This window comes from Silene latifolia, chromosome 11, assembly GCF_048544455.1.
Source record: "Silene latifolia isolate original U9 population chromosome 11, ASM4854445v1, whole genome shotgun sequence".
In the NCBI taxonomy this organism is placed as follows: Eukaryota; Viridiplantae; Streptophyta; class Magnoliopsida; order Caryophyllales; family Caryophyllaceae; genus Silene; species Silene latifolia.
Window position 1 is genome coordinate 128,974,761 of NC_133536.1, and position 7,485 is coordinate 128,982,245.

General features: G+C 45.0%; 1 non-coding gene across 1 annotated transcript; it reads left to right on the forward strand.

Annotated features, from left to right (window-relative positions):
• Positions 1 to 286: 286 nt before the first annotated feature.
• On the forward strand, positions 287 to 393 carry LOC141615491 (small nucleolar RNA R71). The gene has a single exon (XR_012529911.1). It is a non-coding gene; the product is annotated as a small nucleolar RNA R71 (small nucleolar RNA).
• The last annotated feature ends 7,092 nt before the right edge of the window (positions 394 to 7,485 follow it).

Genomic DNA, 7,485 nt, shown 5'->3' on the forward strand with positions numbered 1-7,485 from the left:
TTCTTCAAGTCTAGCCATAGCTTTTTCAAACTTCAAATTGATGGTATCAATGTGAGCACTAAGTTGAGCACCCAATTGAGTAACGGAGTCCACTTCATGCTTTCCTCCTCTAGTAGCCTTACGAGGTCTACTATATTGTGAGTTATGGACCGCCATTTCCTCAATTTTGTTCCAAGTTTGATTGTCATCAACTTCGGTGAACATTCCATTTGATCCCATGTTGAGAATGTTCCTTGAATCTTCATATAGACCGTTCCAAAATTGTTGTACCAAGAACCACTCGCTAAGTCCATAGTGAGGACATGAGCGACAAATTCCTTTGAACCGCTCCCAAGCTTCATACAAATATTCTTCATCCCTTTGCTTAAAACCCGTAATTTGAGCTCTTAGCATGTTAGTCTTTTCCGGTGGGTATAATTTTTTGTAGAAAGCTAGAGCCAACTTCTTCCAAGAATCAATTCCGAGAGTGGCCTTATCAAGGCCCTTCAACCATTGTTTCGCGGTTCCAATTAGAGAAAAAGGAAATAAGACCCATCGAATTTGGTCTTGAGTTACACCGGTTTGAGAAATCGCATCACAATAGTCACAAAAGGTCTCCATATGAGAATGAGGGTCTTCACTAGGCATCCCCCCAAATTGGCTCCTTTCGACTAATTGGATAAATGCGGATTTAGCAATGAAATTTCCGGTCAAATGTTGTGGTGTGGGAGTACCATTGGGTAGGTTGTCCTCGGTGGGTACGGAATGTGATGAAAACTTAGGCATTGTGGGTTGATTTTGTGTTGGGTTCTCCTCACCTTCTCTTGCAAAAGGGTTGATGAACTCAATAGTTGGTTGAATATCTACAACCTCACTAATACCTCTCAAATTTCTCCTAGCAAGTCTTCTATTGGTTGTCAAAGTTCTTTCAATTTCACGATCAAAAGGTAACAAATCACCTTGTGACCTTCTAGACATGCAAAATATCAAACAACTCGAAAACAATTAGAATAAACCTTGAGAAGTTTTACTTCCCCAAGGCAAATAAAGACACAACTAATAACAATATAAGAAAATCTAAATCAAGTTAACACCGTCCCCGGCAACGGCGCCATTTTTGGTCGGACTAAATCTTTTCGGTAACTTGTCGTTAGGAGCACCTAGACCAAAACACAATTTATAGCTTCACTAACAACTCTACAATTAGTAAAGAGGCAAGTATAGGTCGGATCTCAAGGGACGGGAATTGAGATGAGATTTCTATTGAGACTAGTGGTGTCTTAGGGGTGTCACAATTTGGGTTGATGTAGAAGGTCACTAAACTAAATAGCAATGAAAATAAACAAGCAAGATATACTAAAAGGGTTGTAAACAATTGATAAAAAGCACTAGGGTGTCATGGGGTCATAGGGGATTCATGGGAATTGATCATACAAACATGTTCTCAAATTATAAGTAAGCAATTATTGTTGTGATGGATTGAGTTGGGTTATATCTTACAATCCTAGGAAAGTTTGGGTCCCGGAGCCGAATCGATTAGATTGTACAACACCTACAAGTCGACTTAGTCTTCCCTACTCAACAACATGAATGGTCTAATGAGACTCGAGTTGGTTTATGTCTTACAAGTCTCATTGAAAAGGTAGGTGATGGGTAAAAAATGCAAGGATTCATAGGCTCCCATTTCATCAAACATAATATGTGCATGAGTTGAGATCAAAACAAGCAAGCAAATAAACCATGAAAGCATATTAATTTAAGCATGAATCATTCCCCATGTTGGTTTCCCCTAATTACCCATTAACCCTAACTAGGTGACTACTCACTCATTATCATGTTGATCATGCTAGCAAGGTTGTCAATCATACCAACAAAGTAAAACATGATGAATAAATGAAAGTAATTAACAATAATTAAAAAGGGATTAAGAGAATTATACCTACTAATGATTCCAATAATAAAGAAAAGAATAAAAGAAGTACTTGATGCTTGATTGAGAGGTTGTCAATCTCCCAATAATAACCCAAATAATCTTCAATTACCCAAAATAAAGGATGAACAAGAGAGAGATTAAGGAAATAAAACTTGTATTAAAACTTGATTAATTGTTGATTACAAAACTAAAGAGAGATTTGATTGATATTAACTACTCTAAGAATTGATAAGAAGAACATGCTCTTTCAATTAGACTAATGGGGTATTTATAGTGGAAATTAGGTGGATGCATTAGGGTTAACTAAGGGCTTAAATGACGATTAAGTCCCTACTTAAGGAAACGCCGGTATTTTCTGAAGGATGGGCATCTTTCTTGAAGCTTGAAGAAACGAATTTGCGCTGCCTTGGAATCCGTGCGTCTTAGTGTAACACCCCCATATTCAGAGGAGCCTTAACTAGGTCTTCCTTAGCATATAAGGGCGTTACCATCTCGGTTGCCCGAGGATAGTAATAATCAAATATCAATAAAAGAACTATTATATTGTATTACAAGCGATTTAAACCAACAAACGATATGAAAGATACAACTCAAAGACTACTTGCTATGACTAGCGAATCTCGTGAAGACTCATCCCTGCCCGGACTCCAGCTATCAACAACATCAACACCTGCTAAGACCGACTGCTCACCATAAGGGATCACGACAGACACATAACAAACAAACAACCACACAAGGTCAGTACTGAGATAAGATATGACAACGGCAACTACAAATATTAATACAATACAAAGCTATCAAACTCAAACACAAACATGATAACCCAACCAACTCTGTCACTGACTGTCCACTGGACCAGCCCTGCCAGTGGGGGACCGCAGCCGTTCCCACCAAATCCCCGCTCCTCATAATGAGCGATAACCCTGTCCATTAATGTGCACATCCCCTCCCGTGGCGGGTTCCACGGAGGGCGAAACTAGGGCGTGAAGCCACTCCCGCAAGTGACCCCACTCAGCCGAGGACACACCTCGAGAACCAAAGACAATCAACCACAATCACCATCACAACCGTCACCATACAACTACGATACTAAGCAATCACAATACAACCACAACGACCAACGTACTAGACCATCTACAAAAACTGAGTAGGCGAACCTACCTTTAAGCAACTGCAACCAATCCATGTTGACAAACAACATATCCAGCGACCAAGCAAAGCCTATAACCACAATACAATTATCTATTACTAACAAGCAAACCCTAACAGTAAAGAACAAGGACACGGATGATGATTATGACATACCTATAGGGAGAAACTCAGCAAAAGACCGCTACCCGAATCAAGTGACGCTTTCCTAAGGCACAAGGATCTTCAAAAGGCTTCCATGGAGGTTTTGAGGTGAAAGGAAGGGAAAGAGGCGACTGAAGGATAGGAGGAAAGTGGCGGAAGTGATATGCGGATTTAACAAAACGCGATATAAAACCCTCGCTGAAAACTCGGTACTCGATCGAGTACCCAACACACTCGATCGAGTGGCCCCCTACTCGATCGAGTAACCTAGCTACTCGATCGAGTAGCCTCTACTCTATCGAGTACCACTTATATCACGCAACCCAAGATGATTTTGGCACGCAAGTCTAAGACTACTCCCGCTCCCAAGGTCAGTCAACGCTGGTCAAAGGGGCTCTAAAAGGGCGGGTATTACACTTAGGCTCGGGACGACCGGATTCGTGAGTCTCTGCCCGGGCGTCTTTGGGGGAAGACGGGCGTCTTCTGGGTGCTGCTGCCCGGGCGTCTTGGCTAGAAGATGCACGGATTGTGGTGCTGGGAACGGGCGGATTCATGACAATCCGCACGGATTGCTGCTCAGTCTTGTTTCTTCTTCTTTTCTTCTCTTTTCTTCATAAAATCCTTGGGGATTTCCTTGGGGATGAAAGGATCTTTCCTCATCATTGCCCGTCTACTATAGTATGTACAAAGGCCTTCTAATCTTGTGTCTCCTTGATGCTTGGTCATTGAATTCAATCAATTTAGCCTTATTTTGCCATGAAAATGCAAGGTTTGCACTCCTTTCCTACCAAGGACACAAAACCTCAAAGAATATGCAAAACAAAGAACTAAAGACAATAAATGACCCAAATATGCACTAAAAAGCATGAGAACAAGGCTAATTCGGGGGCTAAATATGCTCTAATTATGGTCACATCAGTTTGTTTGAAATTTTTGAAGGAAAGTAGTGAATTTATATTTTCACTATTTGTTTTTTGTATTTGAGAAAACGACGGTCCTTAAGGTCGTCGATGAAAATTTGAAGTTTGTTATGTGGAAATTGGGCCAAAGCCCAAAATTCGCTGAATAGAGCAAGGGGAGGCCTGGTTTAGGCGCGAGCCACCCGACGAACCAAGGGGGCTTCCCTATTTTTCTGTAAAAGACGCGAGGTTTGGCTGCATATCATCCTCACTCATCTTCAACCTTTCGACACAAGAAAACCCAAAAAACGCCATTGTTGGTCCTTTAGCTTGCTTTCATTTGCGCCGATATCATCAATGTCATCTCAAGGTACGTATTTCCTCATGAATCCATTTAAATTTGTTGGTCATTTGATAGATTGAATTAGGGCGAAAATTTTACCCTAGAAAATTGATTTGTCGTTTTTGATTAAGCCCATTTCAATTGAAATTGATGATTGCATTAGGTTAAAAACCTGTTTAGGAGTATAGGGGTGCTTTTAGTTTGCATTTTGGTCCCCGTTCCCACTCCCTATGCTCGAAAAACGTGAGTGAGGTGAGAAACCGTCTCATCTCACAATGCCAAGTTTATTTGCTTGGATAGTGGGTCCCACTAGGTTGCATTGTAGTCGGGAAAGACCGTATTTTTCATTGTGGACCTTTGTTGGGTATTGTGGGCAAAATTGGAATTTTTGCCTTTTGTGACGGTCTTATGTCTGACAAAATAAGCGCCTGTTTGGGCTTGAATTGAGTCAGTTTGCCTTGAAATGGACCTTATTGGTAGTTTAGGTCACCTTGAGGCGTGATAAAATCACGTTTGCTTTTTTGCGGTCGTTTTTGAATTTTCGACCGGTTTGTGCTCAAATTGGCGTATAAATTGCCTTTTTGATCCGTAGGAAAATTCCTCATTGTATTGGGAATGCATTTTGGTTCGTTGGCGGACCTTGTGTGGGTCTTGAGATGCCATTTTTGTTTGTTGTGGTTGTTTTGACTCGTTTTGAGTTGTTGTTTTTTTGTGCGTTTTTGTGAATCGTTTTTTTTTTTGTTTGGTTGGATTTGGGCGGGGTTGCCCTTGATTTGCTTTGCAGGTTGTTTGTTTGTTCCGGATTTGTCCGATTTACGCCGTCATAATGCCGAAATTTCGGCTGACGTTTTTTTGTTTGCAGGAGAGTGTTCGGGACAGGCTGGGTCCCTTGCTGCGACTTTTGAAGAGTTGTTCGGGACGGGGTCGGTTAGCACTCCGGTTTGTGTATCCGCTGCGGTAGTGGAGGACGCTCCCGAGGAGGAGGGACCTCATGCGGAGACTGTCAGGGCCGGGAGGGCCGTTGAGGTGCGTGAGGAGCCCGTTGTTGGGGCTACCGACGCTAGGAGAGCTCAGGCTGGTTTTGAGGCTGGTATCTCGGGGAGGAGGATTTCTACGAGGAGGCGGACTCCTCGGCCGACCAGACGGACGTTACAGAACGTCGTTAGGGTCGTTGAGAGGCCTCCCGTCTGCCACGTTGAGTCTCGTTGTCAGAAGAGACGGAGGGCGGAGACCGTTGAGGACGACACCGACGTCGCGGGTTGGAGAGCTAGACGAGCTACGGCCCCACGGGGTCTGAACCTGCGGGCGGCGCCTGCTTGGGCCGAGGGTTTTGACGGTAGCCAGTGGTTGCTTCGACTGGACAGGAACATCTCCTACCGTGCTCACGAGGGCTTGGTGAGTCGTGTCCCCCATTTGAACTTTTGTCACTTTTGAAGTGTCAAGCCTGAATAGGGATTCTGACGTTACTTGTTTTTTATTTCAGGATATCGGCACCATGAGGACTTTCTCGGGCTTCACTACCTGCCTGGGCTTTTACGACGTTCTCCAAGCCGGGACGAGGGCGTTGATAGAGAGGTCGGCTTTTGGGCCGTTGGTGGCCGCTTGGCGGGATATTCACAGGTCTTCGATTAGGTCGAACCTGTGTCTGATCCGCGCCATGTTGGATCGGTATTTGGATACGACGTCGTCGTTTCACATGGAGTTTGGGGAGGTCGGTGTGACCTTAGAGGATTTCACCATGATATCCAGCCTCCCTTGTGGCGAGACGCCTGTTGAGTTTACCGAGACGCCGGAGAGAGTGTCTTCTCCTGCGGTTACTCGTCTGATCGGTACTGCTTTGCCTCCGCCTTCTGACATTACCCCGTACCTGATCGCGAGTTCGTATGTGAGAGACCACTTCAGTGGGAGGGTGGCAGGTGCAGTTCCGGCGCCGTTGGAGAGTCCGGAGGCAGAGGCTGATGCGCAAGAGGCGCGGTTGTGGTTGTGCTACTTCTTGGGTGCCATGTACTTTGGTGACAAGGGTGAGCGCTTGTCGACCAAAGTGCTTCCCCTCCTTGTTGACCTTAACACTTTGGGTCAGTTTGACTGGGTTACGCCGGCCTTGGCGAGTTTTACCCGGTACATGCACGCAGCAGTGCGTCCGGAGGCAGTGGGGGATGGTAGTGCCCCTGCTTTGGTTGGTCCCGGCCTGATCTTGGAGGTACGAGCATTTTTTGTAGTTTTTTTTAGTTTGATTTTGATTTTGATTTTGGCAATTTTTTGAGAAATTGGCTGATTTGTGTTTGCTATGTTTGATTACAGGCTTATTGGGTCGCAAGATTGGCAGAGGAGGGTGGTCCTCACATCCGTTGGGTGGTGCCATGCTGGCACTTGAGATCCTTCACGGGGTTGCCCGCTTCGGGTGCTAGTCCTCGTTCTTTGATGGTGGTGGGTTTGAAGGTTGCTTCCTTCATTTATCCCGAAGGGCTAATGAGGCAAATGGGGCGTCAACAAAAGGTGCCCGCTCAAGATACCCTTGTCCAAGAGAATGTTTTCCGGAACTCCGAGCTTGTGGAGGTCTTCGAAAGGTGGTGGGCCACTAGGCCGCTTTGGGAGGTACCAAACCCCGTTGCCACGTCATGGGTGACTCCCGCTTATGTCAAGTGGTCACGAGCTCCGTCCTTGGAAGAGAGGTCCAAATTCCGTAAGGACGAGGTTGTTGATTTGAAGTATCGAGAGGTTGGCAAGGCCAACCGTGCCTTCTTCGAGGAGTATGTTGATGGAGCTAGTCCTGATGTGATAAGACCACCAAAGAGGAGAAGCTCGGGTCCCAAGAATATGGTGGGCCGTGCATGGGCTCATTTTGGGTCGAACATGGGGTCTTGTGCTAGATCGGAGGCCGTCGTCATTGTAGATCCGTTGAGGATCCGTTCCGAGGAGGAAATCCATGCTAGGCGGGCCAACAAGAAGAACAAGGGGAAAATGTGCCCCGAGGGAAAAGGCGAGGGTAAAATGGAAGAGTGAAGACCTCCATTACCCACTTTATTATTATGTTATAT